Consider the following 15,737-nt stretch of genomic DNA (forward strand, 5'->3'; position numbering starts at 1 on the left):
CCACATAGCATGGTGGCTGGGTCCCAAGAGATGGGAAGTAGGAGCTGTTAATGTCTTCAAACCTAGTTCTTGAAACTGGCCCAACATCACTTCTGCCATAGTCTAAGGGTCAAAGTAGTCACAGAGCCAGCTCAGGTTCAAAGGAGCAAAAAGAACGTCAAAGAAGTATGGCCATCTTTCATTCACCACACTGTTGTAGTTGGTGAAGGAAGTTGAGCCCAAGCTTCCGTTGTTTTGCTAACTTTAAAATAAAGTGTGCGGGGAAAGTGAAGACCAAAGGCTTGGGGAAAGTGGTTTGGGATGCGAGACGTCTCATTGCCATCAACTCTGCTTTGCTCTGATGTGTCCTTCCCGCTAAGCCTCTGCTCTCCTGTACACGCTCAAGAGCTCCAAAGGCGACATAGTGAAGACAAAGAGTCCTGCCACGCCTTTGCCACGCATCCCAGGAGGTGGGTGTCTGGGCTTGTTCTTTATAATTTTTTATTTGTTTTATTTTCTCTCCTTTACCAATTGAGGCGTAAATTTTCTACATTATTTCTTCTGCTCAACCCCCATCTCTTGGGGTGATTGTCCCCAGGCTTTTCTTCTTCTTCACTTTTTCCACACTTACAGCTTCTGCCGTCAGCATTATAAATGCTGCGCTTTTCCAAATCCAGCTGTGCAGGAGGAGCTGGGGCTCCGATTGTCTGGAGCAATGCATTCAGGGAGGGCTCTCTGAGGACCCTGGGGATGCTTCCTCTACCTCATCCACGCAGTGGAAGCAACCTTTGGAGTTAATGACTCCAAACAAGCTTGTGGCTCTTTTTATTTTTATTTGCTTCTGCCATGTCCATTGAGCATAAAATGTCTCCCAAAGGAAGAAAGGAAGCTGAAAAGAAAAACATAATAATAAAACCCTAGCATGTGTGCACAGGCGTGTACACACACACACACACACACACACACACACACTTCCCTAAGGTGAATGAGCATACACAGCCAGTATTATTGTTCTCTTTGCCCAATAAAAAGATCCTTCTATTTGTCTTTGGTTACCAAAAGTTTAATCATTTCTGATAACCAGAGGATCCAGCACTTCTCACTAGTATCAATTAGAGGCATTCTCGGCCTGGTTTTAAAATTGGTTGTGGGTTTTCTGAGGTGTATCCTTTCAGCTTAACCCCAATGCCTAGTTCTCCCAAACCCCTTGGCCTGCCATCTACATGACCAGGCTGATTTGATCCTAATTAGAATTAGTGATAGATACATGGTAAGGTTAAAGCACTTTGTTAAGGCTTAGAGATATAGAAGCAGAGTCCAAAAATAAGAGAAACACTCACCTCACCTTTGGAAATTTTAAGCTCCTGAGATTAAAATCTACCTCTTTATAGTTGTTAGCCAAATTGAAGAGCCTGGTCTACTTTCCTCTTCTATAGCTGACTTAATCTGTACCAGTGGTTGAACTCTTCAGATATTGCCAGATGCATAATACAGCCCCTCCCTCATTTCTCTCTCTCTCTCTCTCTCTCTCTCTCTCTCTCTCTCTCTCTCTCTCTCACACACACACACACACACACACACACATACACACACTGGTGTGAGATTAGGCCCCTGACTTTAAACTAGCGACACACACACACACATACACACACTGGTGTGAGATTAGGCCCCTGACTTTAAACTAGCGATATGCCCCCAGCCTCTGGGACACCGCACATACATAAATGCCGAGAGGGAGCTGATTTTAAACCAGACCAAAAGGAATTTACATTCTAGCTCTGCCATTCCTTTAACTTGGCCAGTTTACATACATCATTGGCTTTCTTTTCTTCATCTGAAAATTGAGGGCAAAAGTACCCAATTCATCAGTGTGCTGTGACAATTAAATAAAGGAAATAACCTGGCACAGAGCAAACCCTAAGTTAATAATGGTTCTCTTCCCATGGGCCTCTTCTTTTTCAAAAATGAGTGGGACCATTGGATCTGCATCACCACGGAGAAACGATCACTGCCCACTCTGACGCTGGCCCGGGCCCTCAGATCATGGAGTCTGGGAATGAGTAATTAAGAGGAAGTCTGAGAGTCATCCAGAAAGAGCTTCAAAACCTAACTTGGAAGAGTAAGCTGCATGGTGAGGAAAAAATCAATGGTTTCCTTGCCTTAAAACACATTTGCACTATAATTTCCCTTTCCCCAACACACACACACACACACACACACACACACACACACACACACAGTGTGGTTGCACAATAATGGCCCCCCAAAGATCCAAAGATGCCCCTGTCTTAATCCCAAGAACCAGGGATTACATTATTTTACATGACAAAAGGGATTTTGCAAATGTGATTATGTTAGGGACCTTGGGATAGAAAGATTATCCTGGATTATGTGGGTGGTCTCCATGTAATCACAAGGGCTCTTAAAAGTAGAAGAGGGAGACAGAAAAGAGTCAGTGTAAATGTGACCATGAAAGACTAAATAGTGAGAGAGCTGGATGTGGCTGGCTTTACAGCTGGAGGGAGGGGGCTGAGAGCCAAGGAAGTGGGCCACCTCTGAGCACTGGAAAAGGCAAGGAAACAGATTCGCTGCTAGCGCCTGCAGAACAAATCACAGTCCTGCCAGCACTGGATGTTAGCCCAGTGACACCCATTTTAGATTTCTGACCCCTGGAACTGTAAAATAATAAATCTGTGTTATTTTAAGCCACTGAATTTGTGATAATTAGTTATAGCAGCAACAGAAGACTAAAACATGCAGATACTCTATTTTGGCAAAATAACCACTCTAGCCCCAGAGAAAATTATTTTTAATGCCATACCATAGGAGGATTAAAATTTCCTTAACCAAAATACAATGAGTGGCCAGATTATTATGACTTCTAAACACATAATAATCTGGCCACTCAGGGTATATTCCTATATAATAAAAGGCTAATATGCAAATTGTCCCCTCCACCAGGAGTTTGACCGCAGGCAGGCTGGCCAATCACCCATATCCCCTTTCCCTGACCAGGCTGGCTGGACCTCACCCATGCACAAATTCATGCACTGGGCCTCTAATACACACACACACACACACACACACACACACACACACACAAAGTGACCAGATTATTATGCATTTAGAGATCATCATAATCAGGCTACTCGGTGTATTTTAAATAGCAGTTTGATTTTAATATGTTCACAAGTACATGGGTGTTGAAGAAAAGCTTCTGGAAGCTCATCGAAAGATGAATGAATCATAGATCTACTTACTATTTGGGATGTTAGACACATTATCTGAAACTTAACCCTTTGAAGTAATTAAATAATCCCAAAGATCCCCAGTCAGTCAAAAGAAAGCTTTCTCATTGAGAGAGTTAAAGAGGAATTAACATTGTAAGATTGAGGGTCATAAGCATGAGGGACATAATTTTGTCCCACTAGAGAGCTTGGCTTCTTAGCTAAATACAATAAGATACCAATTCTCAATTTTCTTTGTAGAAACCTAGCAGATATAGGTCAGGATTAAGATACTGGCATAATTGTATTCTTTTTCAGGTGACATTTACTATTTTCTATTGGTAAGGTAAAGCCTGGTTATGATGGAAAATATAAAAAACACCAAATCACTTTTCCAAATCATCCCAACCAAAAGACAGCATTTTTCACATGACAATTCCACAGGAGGAGGAGAAATAACCCGGTAGTCTCAGTATTCTCTGACAAAGCTTGCTCAGAATCATACTGGTAAGGACATAAAACCACCTTCCCTAGAGGGAAGGGTCCTATTGGAGTCAGATGAGCATAGCTGGAATCTTGATTTAGCATTTCTTTTCGGAGTCTTGGTGCTCAATAAAGGAAAGTGGTCATTGTTGGGCCAAAAGACATTTTTCAGGAACTTATCAACGAGGGTCTTTCAGGTTTTCTGATAGCTTTTTTAGCCACCGATGCCCGAGCCACCTGCCACTCTGCTGCCTGCAAGGAAAGGGCCTGTGTTGTGCCTCCGTGCAGCCCAGAAGCCATCATCCATACCCCAAACTGCACATGTGGCTGTTTGCCTTTTCCTTTCCATGAGCTTCCAGGGGCTTTTCTTCCACACCCATGTACTTGTGAACATATTACAATCAAACTGCTCTTTAACATACTTTGGAAAGCCCTGTCATGGGCATTCTCTCATACTGCATTTGGGCAGCACCTGGTATAAAGTGGTGACCATCAAACTGAATGTGTTTAGAATCAGCCATCTGGTGCTTCACGGCTGTCCCCTTTAGTGGACTCTCTCGGCTAGAATGCTCTCACCCATCTCCCTCCCATCCCATGTCCCTTGCCCTGCCCACCTTGGTATCCAAACTGGAGTCTGTACATTCTTCTACTGTCACAGGTCTCTTTCTACTCTGCAGGGTTGGCCTGAATTTCCCCCCTAATCTTGAGAACAGGAACCGAGGTTAGGCAAGTCATTTAATCTCTATAAGCTGTCACTCCTGTAACATAGAAAGGCTGGGATCAATGGCCATCAGGGGGCTGTGGGTTCTAAAACACATAAATCTCTGAGTTCAAGATGACACATGGAGTCACCATTGTTAGAGAATGTGTCCACTTTTTGCCACTCCAGGGGTTCCAGCCTCTAACGGGGCCTAGAGTAGACAGGCATTAGATGCCCCACCCACCCAAGTTCCCCTCACACCTTGGAACTCACATTCCCGGAGCCTGGAACAGTGTCTGCCCATGGGAGGTGATCAATAAATGAATGCATTGCACTTGGCACATTGCAGAGCAACGGTCCATTTGTGGGAGAATCTTTGCTTCTCAACTGTGAACTCCTTACGGGGAGATGCAATTTCTTTTCATTTGTGTGCCCAATATCTGTAATGGGCCTGGTTCCTGGACTTAACAAATGGGTGGGTGGCTGAGTGAATGAAGTAATGACTCTGAGCTTCTTTTTGATCCTTCCTTCTGAGTGCCAAGAGATGGGACCACCCAACCCTCTCTTGATTACCTCTGAACTCCCCATCCCTCTGGGCATGCCAGCCACTCACTCCTTTTCCTCCGCCAGGGACTCTGCCTTCTGTCCCGCCTGGGAGGCAAGCCAAGCACTCCAGCCACTTTGCTTGAAGAGAAGCAGGACATGGGGATTAGAGCTCTCACACCCTGGTTCAGGCTTTACACTGCACCACCAGAGACTTTTCGGGGAAGCTGATGGGATGGGCAGAGAGGAGCTGGGGTGAGGGGAGTTACTTAACAGACAATGACTGTAGTCCTGGATCTTTCCCTGTCACACCGAGCCTTGCATAGCCCCTAAAAGATTCAGGCCCCTTCCAGGGCCTCTTTGAAGGTCTTTAGTTCAGAACTTCTCTCATCTGCCCTTTCATCACAGTAGACAGCCTCTGACCGGAATTTGGTGTTGTGTTGTGTGGTGTATGTGTGTGTGTGTGTGTGTGTGTGTGTGTGTGTGTGTGTGTGGCAGTGGCGGGGAGGGGGGGTAGATTAGAAAAAAAGGCCCCTTAGGAGAGTGCCATTCTGGGACATCTTCTCCAACAACTAGCTATCAAAATGGCACTCGATATGGCTGCTTTGTGGCTGGTAATTTTTGTTTTCTGTTATTTAATTTATTTTTTAGGTATAATTTTGCAGCTAAACATTTCAACTTTGCTGCTTTGACAATTGCAAGTTAGCCCAAAGGGGCGCTCGGGGAGGAGAGTCATTTGTTAATTTGCTGGAGGCAGGAATTCCAAGGCTCCACGTATTGAGGCTGGTAAGGAGTCAGCCAGGGAAGGGCCCAGACATCACAAAGTCACAACCATTTTGTGGCTCTCTCTTAGTGTGACTACATTTTGACCAACCTCTGGGGTAGGTTGCATAGATCAGAAAAGAGACACATCTTTGATTGGGGGAACTGAGGACATAACTACAATATCTCAGGAATGTCTCCACTATCCCATGGTTCTGGATCCAAATCCCCCTACTTCATTCCTCAGCTCATCTCCTTCTCCCACCACTGGCTCTCTCAAACTTGCTTCTCATTTTTCTGTGCTCAGGTCTTAAAAGTCCCAAAGGTGGGAAGGACACCGTGAGAAAGGCGACAGGAGAAGGGGGCAGAGTCCTGGCTGTTTCCTCTCATCCCCAGCAGCTCTGCTTCAGCTTCCTCCTCTAGGTCAGTGCTCGGCAAACTGCGTCTCTGTTGACTAATGAGTTTGCCAACCACTGGCCTAGAATCTCAATTCCAATAATTACAGGCTGTTGTTGTTCCTTGTGATTAAGCCCCTATCCCAGTGGTCAGCAAACTCATTAGTCAAAGAGTGGCAAACTGCTCTAGGTCCCTGATATCAGCTATCCCTTAACATCAGACAAGGGCAGCCCAAAGCCCATTCTACAACCAGGAGACAATACAAACTCCTCTCAAGATATCTTCAATATCTTAGAGCCCTGACCCCACATCCCCCCAGGACTTCACCACACTATTGTCTGTGTCATGGCTTATGTATGTATGCATATAAGTACTTTGATTAATCTCTTCCACCCTTGCCTTCCCTCTGAGATTCATCAGTTCAGTTTGTCCCATGCTTCTATGTCTCTGAATCTATTTTGTCCATCAGTTTATCTTGTTCATTAGTTTCTTTTTTAAAAAATATATTTTATTGATTTTGTACAGAGAGGAAGGGAGAGAGATAGAGAGTTAGAAACATCGATGAGAGAGAGTCATCAATCAGTTGCCTCTTGCACACCCGCCACCACTGGGGATATGCCCACAACAAGGTACATGCCCCTGACTGGAATCGAACCCGGGACCCTTCAGTCCCCAAGCAGACGCTCTATCCATTGAGCCAAACCGGTTTCTGCTTGTTCATTAATTTCAACATATGAGTGAGATCATGTCTTACTTGTCTTTCTCTGACTAGCTTATTTCACTTAATATGTAGAATACTCTCCAGGTCCCTCCATACTGTCTTAAAGATTATGAGATGCTTCTTCTTCTTCTTCTTCTTCTTCTTCTTCTTCTTCTTCTTCTTCTTCTTCTTCTTCTTCTTCTTCTTTACAGCTGCATACTATTCTATTTTATAAGTGTACCACAGCATTTTTATCCACTTATCTACTGATGAGCACTTGGGCTGTTTCCAGATCTTAGCTAATGTAAATTGGGCTGCATTCTTTCTGATTGGTGATTTGAACTATCTAACTATACAACTGTTGTTTTTATCTTCTTGGTATTGACACTTTCCTCTTGATACCTCCCCAATCTTACACATGGGAAGATGTGTGGACCATATTGTTACTGAAGAATTGGGGATAATGATAAGAAGTTTCCGCACAGTACCACACACCTTGTAATTGAAAAGTATTAGTCTTTACTTTTCATGACAAAACCTGTTACTCAGCCTCTCCCCTCTCTCATTGTTATCCTTCTCTCCACCATCACATTCAGTTTTATTACTTACACAAAGCCACTAGCTGTTTCTTTGTTGCCTTCTTTTCCCAGTGACTCATTGAAGTATTTTCCTAACATAAGGTTCTTTCCCTAAGAAACTTTGATATCTGCTAGGAAGGCAAAGAACCTTCTCAGCTCAACTATATACCTATTCATTCCTCCATCCATTCATCCATTTAGCAAGTATTCATTGAGTGCCTATTAGGTATAACAAACTCTAGGGATACAAGCTGAACAACAGGACAGTCCCTGACCTCATGGGCATATATCATGGAACTCCACATAAATCTCATTTGAAAAATAAAAACGTTCCAACCCAATAAAAGCCTGAAAAACTGATGTCTTAGAATGTCTTTTAAAAAGCATTTGGAGACAACCATATTGGGCTGCTACTATTCCTGCTTATTCCTCTGAAATGGAAGGGGAGCTCGAGGAAGGAACTGGTTTCTGCTCTTTAGAATCCAGTTCCCCTTTTCTTTTTCTCCTTTTTGAAAGGATCATTTCCTCCTCTGTCCCCTTAGGCTGTGCTAGCCTCCTCCTGTCTCCTGTTTAATCCTCCTTGAAGCACATAAAGCAGCACCATCTTCTTCACTCCATCCCACCCCACCTTCAAGGCTAATATTTCCAAGGGTTGTTCCTATAGAGCCACCTCAACATTCTCTTCTCACACCTACATTCATTCCCTTACCCCATTTCGAAGATGCTGTCTGTGCTGGCTGGATGTATTGCTTTGCAGATCATTAAACTGTCCCCCATGTAATTTACAGATCCCTTCAATGATGCATGCCTGACTGTAGATGTCACCAACAGATGTCTGGGGAGTTATATCCTACCCAGAATATGCTCTCCTGCAGTTTCAAGAGTGAGACTCTGTGTCTTTATTCTCCCTCTCCTCCTGGGCTAGTGGGTTTCACCAGAGAGATGCTGCTGTTTCTTTTACGGCATTTCCTTTTTTATTTCTCCTGCCCATACCCAGCAGATCGTCTGTGAAGAGTTCCTTTACAACTGGCTGAGATGATCAGCGCGCAGAAGGCCCGTCTCACAGCACTGCCAGGTGCCACAGACAAACAGAATTAGATGTGGGTCTATGAGGGCTTTTATTCCAGAAGCATCTTAGGAAAGAAAAGCTCAAGCAAGAGACTGGCACAGATGTCGCATATAAAAGAAAACTATCTACAAACAACACACACTATCCTATAAGATCCTATAAGTTTACATTATTTACTTGAACTCCATCTTATTCTTTATTTATTTTTAAATATATTTTTTGTTGATTTCAGAGAGGAAGAGAGAAGGAGAGATAGAAACATCACTGATAAGAGACAATCATTGATCGGCTGCCTCCTGCATGCCCCACACTGGGAATCGAACCATGATCTCCTGGTTCAACCACTGAGCCCTGCCAGCCCGGCTTGTTGCTGTGTGTGTGTGTGTGTGTGTGTGTGTGTGTGTGTGTGTGTGTGTGTGTTTTAAATATTTTATTGATTTTTCTACAGAGAGGAAGAGAGAGGGACAGAGTCAGAAACATCGATGAGAGCGAATCATCGATCAGCTGCCACCTGCATATCCCCCACTAGAGATATGCCCGCAACCAAGGTACATGCCCTTGACCGGAATCGAACCCGGGACCTTTTAGTCCACAAGCCAATGCTCTATCCACTGAGCCAAACCGGTTTCGGCTTGTTGCTGTTTTTTAAAGACACTATTCTGAGCACTGAGCAGATGAGAGAGAGCAAACCAAAGTCCAAAGCTTATATTGTAGTGTGTGGGTGGGAGTGGGTAGACAATGAAAAAATACAGATGGCAGTTGTTGTGGGGGCTGCTAGACCACTAGAGTGATGGGAGGGGGTAACGCTGTGCAGGAAGAGCCGAGGGAAGGGCAAGTGTAACAAGCCTGAAGCAGGAGCACACTGGGCCTGACTGAGGGCCAGCCAGGGAGCCTGTGGCTGGAGGGGAGTGAGGAGAAAGCAGCAGATGGTGAGACTAGAGAAGAAGTGTGGGGACAAGACCTTGCACAACATTCCAGGCCATATGAGGGATTTTGGTTTTGACCATATATGAATTAAGAAGCCCTCAGAGAGTTTGATGAGAAGATGGGCTTGGTTCAACTAACATTTTAATAGGATCGCTTGGTCTGCTGGGTTAAGAAACAACTTTTGAGGTACAAGAGGAACAGAGAGCAGGCCAGGTCTCTCTCCTGAGCACAACAACACTACAGTTGTAGAGTGGGAGAGTTTATAGGCAAAGGGGACCTTGGGGAGGGTCTAGTCAAAACTGTGATGAAGCTCAGAAATGTGGAGTGCCTACTACATTTCATCACCAGGGCTGAGGGGAGAACCAGGCCTCCCATGTAGGCCTGGGTATTTTCCCTGAGCCAAAGGATGTTGGGCCATGGTGATTTCATCCTTTTATACTCTTAGGGATGAAGAGACTGCCCTTGGTGGGCTTCTGTCCCACACTACAGGATGAGCAGCCTTCAGTGTGGAAACTTAGGTCACGACACTAGACACAGCAGACTCTGCTCCTGCCCCAGCCACCAGCTGTGGAAAGAGGCAGCCAGACACAGCTATGTTTTATGCTGCACAATTATCTTTTCTCAGCCCGCACCTCGGTTAGACCAGCGAGGGCAGGATCAGGGGCAGACTCCTGACTCAAGGCACAGAATCCCAAGTCCGGCCAGGAAGCTATGCTGACACAGATGAAATAGATGATGATGGTGGCCTGTCGACTTTCCCTTCTGGAACCTGAACTGAGAAGTTTTAACAGACAGAGATTCTCAGCAGTGGGCTCTGGAGCTATCAGCAAACACAGACACAGAGTTGGGTTAAGGCTTATGGCAAGCAAGTGATGAGGGAGCAGACTCGCAGAGAATGGCAAGGAGGCTCATTATCTTTGGTGTATATCATTCTATTTGGGGAAAGTACCCCAGTTGGGCTATCTATTCTACCGCTGACATGTTTTTTGGGTCGTTGTCAATTTTTATCTATTACAAAGTATGCTGCTGTAAACACTCTATATCTTTTGGCAAGCATACATATGGATTAATCTGGGAAACACAGACCTCTCTACAGTATTAAATCTTTCAGAACATAAACATAGTACATCCCTCTATTTATTTGGGTGTTTTTAAAATTTTCTCCCAATAATATTTTGTTGAATTCTGTCACATCTTTCATTAAATTTATTCCTACATGTTTTACATTTTTTATGCTATTGTAAATGGTTCAGGGACTCTGTGAGATTTTAAGGAAATTGAAAATTTTAATAATTTGAGCTTTACTGCCTCTCTAGAAAAGGATCAGAAGATTTTGGTTTATTAAAATTGTATAAGAAGGAAAATTGTTTAAATCTTCCATTCTGTTAAAGCTGACCAAAAGGAGAATAAATAGGGCCAGGGCTGCCATTAGCCAATTAGGGTGTCGGGGACAAGTTCTAGCTTCTATTTCCAACAATATCTAAAATGCCCTACGAAGCCCTTTCCCAGAAAAGTATCCCCAAACCCCCACAACACCTTGAAGGTCCATAGTTGATGTAACAGAAATGGGTTCTTCTGATCTTCGGCCAGAGTTTAGGATATGTTCTGATTTCAAAAGTTTGAAAAGGGAGACAAAATCCAACCTTCATTTTCACTCTTATGTGTCAGGTGCATTTACATAATTACCTCTTTTAATTCTCATGACAAACCCATATGCTGCTATCATTTACTCAATTTTACAGTTGAGAAATGTGAAACACAGCGAAATTAATGCCCCAAATCACACTCCTTCACTGATAGAAATGCAAATCCAGGCCTGACAGATGCCAAAGGTATTTCCTCCCCTTTTAAAAGTAACATTAGTATCTTACTATTAAAAGTCAAGATATGTTCATTATAGAGATTTTGAAAAAATGTGGAAAAGTGTAGACAAATTATTTTTCTAAAGATACATTTTCACTGTACAAACATAACTCTATCACCTGAATAGTATTTCATCAGTTTCATCTACCATAATTTTCAAAATTTTTATTTTAGAGAGAGGACTGGGAGAGAGGGAGAGATAAGAGAGCTTGTTTATGCATTCATTGGTTGCTTCTTGTATTATGCCCTGACCGGATGATATTGAACCCACAACCTTGGAGTATGAAATGACACTCTAAGCAACTGAGATACTTGTTCAGGGCTTCCACCATGATTGTTTCACCGAACACATTTTGTGTTGGACACTTAAACTATTTCTATTTTTATATAATAAATAGGTAACTCTACAAAGAATGTTGCATCTATATCAGTACAACTTGGCACACACTTATGATTACTCCTTTCTGATAAATTCCTTGAAGCATCATCCTGGGTTAGAGGGATGGAAACCTGTTTTGGCTCTTTAACGCACAGGACCAAATCCTCCTGCCCTATCTCACGCCACGTGCTCCTGAGACAGGTTACAGTCCCCGCTCCTCTTAGCACGAGAGAGCAGTCACCAGCTATGTCTCTCTCTGCCTGTACTGGGTGCTATTATTTAGAAAAATACTTTCCAGTTGAACAGGTTAAAACTATTATTGTACTTCAAACTCCTTTCAATACTAGTGGGTTTGAGCATCTACTTCTTGGTCCCCTGTATCTCTCCCTTGGACATCAGCGTTTCTCAGACTGATCTCTGGACCACCTGCATTAGACTGCTTGGGTGCGAACTAAACGTGATAACCACTGCCCTCCTCCATCTCACTCTGCCAATTCCACACCCAGAAAGAGCAAACAAACACACAGCCAGAGCTCCATTCCTTTGCAAGTCAAATCAGCAATCATCCTCACTCAAAGCTCCTGCTTCTAGATCATTTCAAATGCGCGCTCAGAGACATTCACAGCTGCAGAGACCTGGTGAGATGTGATGGTTTGAACCTGCCCATGTGAATAAGCTTAAAGCACATTTCTGGTGGCGTCAAGTCAGTGACAGCAGAGTCAGCATCTGTGTGCACTAGGATGCTAACTAGATGGCAAAGGAGAACTTTTTTAAAAGCAAGAGCTACACTTTTTCTTTCTTAAATGTATTTTTTGTTGTTGATTTCAGAGAAATCAAGTAAGAGGGGGAGAGAGAGAGAAGCACCGGCACATAGCACACTGGGAATTGATTCTGAAACCCAGGCATGTGCCCTGATTGGGAATCCAACTGAGACTTCCTGGTTCACAGGTCTATGCTCAACCACTGAGCCACACCGGCTGGGCACATTTTTTCTTTTGAAATAAAACAAAAAGTGCTATAAGCGCTAGGAAACTAAGGATACAACTAGAGAACCAAGCAAAAGAGCCTGTGACCCAGCGCCAGCACTCCACGGCCAGATGAAAGTACAACAGGGAGCGCTCCCAGCCTTGCCTCCTTCGTGTCCCTCCACGGCCCTGGGTCCCGTCACAGAGAAACAAAAGCACAGTTTTTCTCTGAGGACAGCGTGCACACATTTCTGGGCATTTGATTTCTGTTCTCAATGCCTCACAGGCAGTGTTAGGGTAAGGTGACCAGACGTCCTGCTTTTGGCGGGACAGTCCCGATTTTTAACAATTTGTCTCGTGTCCCGCAGCGTTTTAAAAAAGTCACCGTAAACATGGAATGAACCCACAGCAGTTATGTTTAAGAACCAGCTTTTTTTTTTTTTATTACTCTTTGCCAGCCAAACAATTAAAACTTAATTCCAAAGCAGTTTTAAAAATGGTATAGTACAAGGAGCTTGCTTATTACCAGCAGGCCAAAGGGCCCAGACGAGAGCCCGGAGCTGGGAGGATGGGCAGAAGGTGGCATACCATGGTCATGCATGGAGACCTTTCCCAAAGAAACAGAAGGCAGGGCAAGCAGTTTTGTTGTTGCTAACCATTATTCCTACCTGGCACAGCATGCTTTTCCTGCTACAACCAGCCTCATCGATCCTAGGCTCGATCGATGAGGTTGGCGAACTGCGGCTCGTGAGCCACATGCGGGTCTTTGGCCCCTTGAGTGTGGCTCTTCCACAAAATACCACAACCTGGGCGAGTCTATTTTGAAGAAGTGGCATTTGAAGAAGTTTAAAAAATTTGGCTCTCCAAAGAAATTTCAGTCGTTGTACTGTTGATATTTGGCTCTGTTGACTAATGAGTTTGCCGACCAATATCCTGCGGGGGGTGTGCCTGGCTCTGTATCAGTTAGGAACAGGTGGGGATGGCACCCCAGCCACCCTGGCTTGACCAAATAAAGGGTTGTTTTTCCCTCTCACAGAGAACATGCCTTCAACAGAATTGGCACTCCGTGGACGGTCATGGAAAAATGAATGAGGAAACGGCAGGAATCGAACTCTGGTCTGTTGCCTCCCAAACCCTGCCTCCTCTTTCATCATGCTGTCCCTCTGAAGGCTTGCAGCCAGCAGAGCTGCCTTTTCTGGCCAGAAACTGTGCGCTGGCTTGGCCCGCGATGGAAATATTTAATTTTCCCCCGGGCTTCTAAGAATCTAGCCTTCCTAGAAGCACTCACAGCTTCAGAATGTGAGCCCGCAGCTCCCCGCGGGTGCCATCCCACTGCGATCATAAATCAGGGCAGCATGTCCACTGCTGGAGCACTACTGCCCCGCTGAGCTCTGCCCTCTCAGCCGGCTCCCCGGGCCTCCTGCGCCCTGCACCAGCCCGGGTGTGAACTCCGAGCTTTCCCAGCCCTGCACAGCGGCCTGGCTGCTCTCTGCTGCAAACAGGGCCCAGAAATCATCTCCTTTCTAGCCATGCTGAGCGCAGCATGCAGGGGAAGGCCGAACTCTGTCAAGCACACAATGCCTAAAACCCAAATTAATACTGCGATGGACCCAATTCTCTGACAGGCGTGTTAAATGGGATTAAAGCTGCATAGCATTCTCTGCATACCCATCTGCTGCGCGGAGTTGCCCACAGCTGTTCTGATTTCCGACGGACAGCTTCTTGTCAGTTGTTTCAAATGCATCTCATCTTGCTCTTCACCGGGCCCTCCCTGCCTCGTCCCTCATCGGGCCGGCCTTGGCCAGCGCCGTCAGCAGCCGCCGATCTCCACATGCCGCTGGCTGCCGGGCTGTGGAGGCATGTGTGGGCTCTGGCTGGTGCAAAAATGTGTGATCACAGGCAAAGCTTAGCGCTTTAGCGACTGCAATGAAATCTCTTGGATGCTAAGCTGTGGTGGCACCACCACCTGCAGGCTTACGCTGGGGGTGAGAAGAAAGAACAGGAACACATTGTTTCGGATGCTACAGAGAGCTGCCCCAGAGGGTCCCCCAGCGACCAGGGAAAGAGGTGCCATAGGAATCCATTCAGAAGGCCCTGGAAGGCCTAGCACTGTGAAGCGCAGTGGGGCCAGGTGAGGCAGAGATGGAGATGAGGCTCTGTGTGCAAGGGAGGGAGCCACAGAGGACACCGTGACCTTGAGGGCAGAGGGCATGGGGAAGGCAGAGGACAGCTGATCCCAGAAGAAGATCCAGGCCCATTCAGCATGCTCATGAGAATTTTTAAAAAGCAGCCGCTTTGGGGGAGGGGTTCTGTGCGACCAGACACACCAGCTCTGGACAGAGGATAAGTTCAAAGGCAGCATAGGATGTCACCTTCGGAAGTAGGGAGGCAAGATGAGTGAGGAAGTCCCTGCCGCTCCATGATCCAAGGAGGAGCAAGGCTGGACTAAAAGTGGAAACTACAGGGAGCGTAAGAGAAGCACCAGGTGAGAAACATAAAAACAGTGTCGAGTTGGGCCCCAGGAGCTGAATCGTCTTTCTAGCTCTGGCAGTTTGCTGGCAGTTGTTGAGGCTCTTTGGCTGTGGGTGTATATGGCCAGTCTCTGCTGTGGCCCTCACATGGTGCTGCCCCTGTGTGTCTCTGCCTTCTTGGCCAGCTTCTTCTAAGGGCACCAGCCACAGAAGAAATTACTTCTACAGGACTGGTTGCTTCACGTGACCCTGGAAAGCAACACAGGTTAACTTGACCAGCCTAGGCAAGCTGCTGCTCTGCATTCTGGGTAAAACCTGGGCTGTGACTTGAAAGCTTGCAAATGTTCCCCCACCGCCCCAGTTCTTTCAGGGCTCATGAACAAGTGCTCTGTCTTAAGGTCAATGTTGAAAGCCACAATGCTGGTATTAAGAGAAAAACCTTAATGAATATACTCCATTGAGTTCTATTAATGACACATTAGAAATCACTTTATGATTTTCTTAAAGAAAAAGCATGCAATCATTGAAAAGAGAAGCTTGTCATTATACAAGGGACACTGTTTAAATCAGTCAACATTTGCTGGACAAATATTAGTTTTCAGACACAAAGAATACAAGAAAAATAAGATGCCATCCTCAGCATCAGGGAGTGCATGTTGGTGACAGCACAACACACATGGCCACGGGGCATGGGG

At 45.2% G+C, this 15,737-nt stretch overlaps 1 long non-coding RNA gene across 1 annotated transcript in view; it reads right to left on the bottom strand.

Moving 5' to 3' along the window:
- Positions 1 to 14,416, bottom strand: part of LOC311629727 — a 129,358-nt gene extending 114,942 nt beyond the window's left edge. Inside the window, exon 1 of the long non-coding RNA XR_014796249.1 lies at positions 14,240 to 14,416. This is a non-coding gene — a long non-coding RNA (uncharacterized lncRNA). The remainder of the gene's footprint in view (positions 1 to 14,239) is intronic.
- Between the last annotated feature and the right edge of the window lie 1,321 nt (positions 14,417 to 15,737).

Source organism: Pipistrellus hanaki (assembly GCF_964339955.1).
Source record: "Pipistrellus hanaki genome assembly, chromosome: 11".
NCBI classification, from domain to species: domain Eukaryota; kingdom Metazoa; phylum Chordata; class Mammalia; order Chiroptera; family Vespertilionidae; genus Pipistrellus; species Pipistrellus hanaki.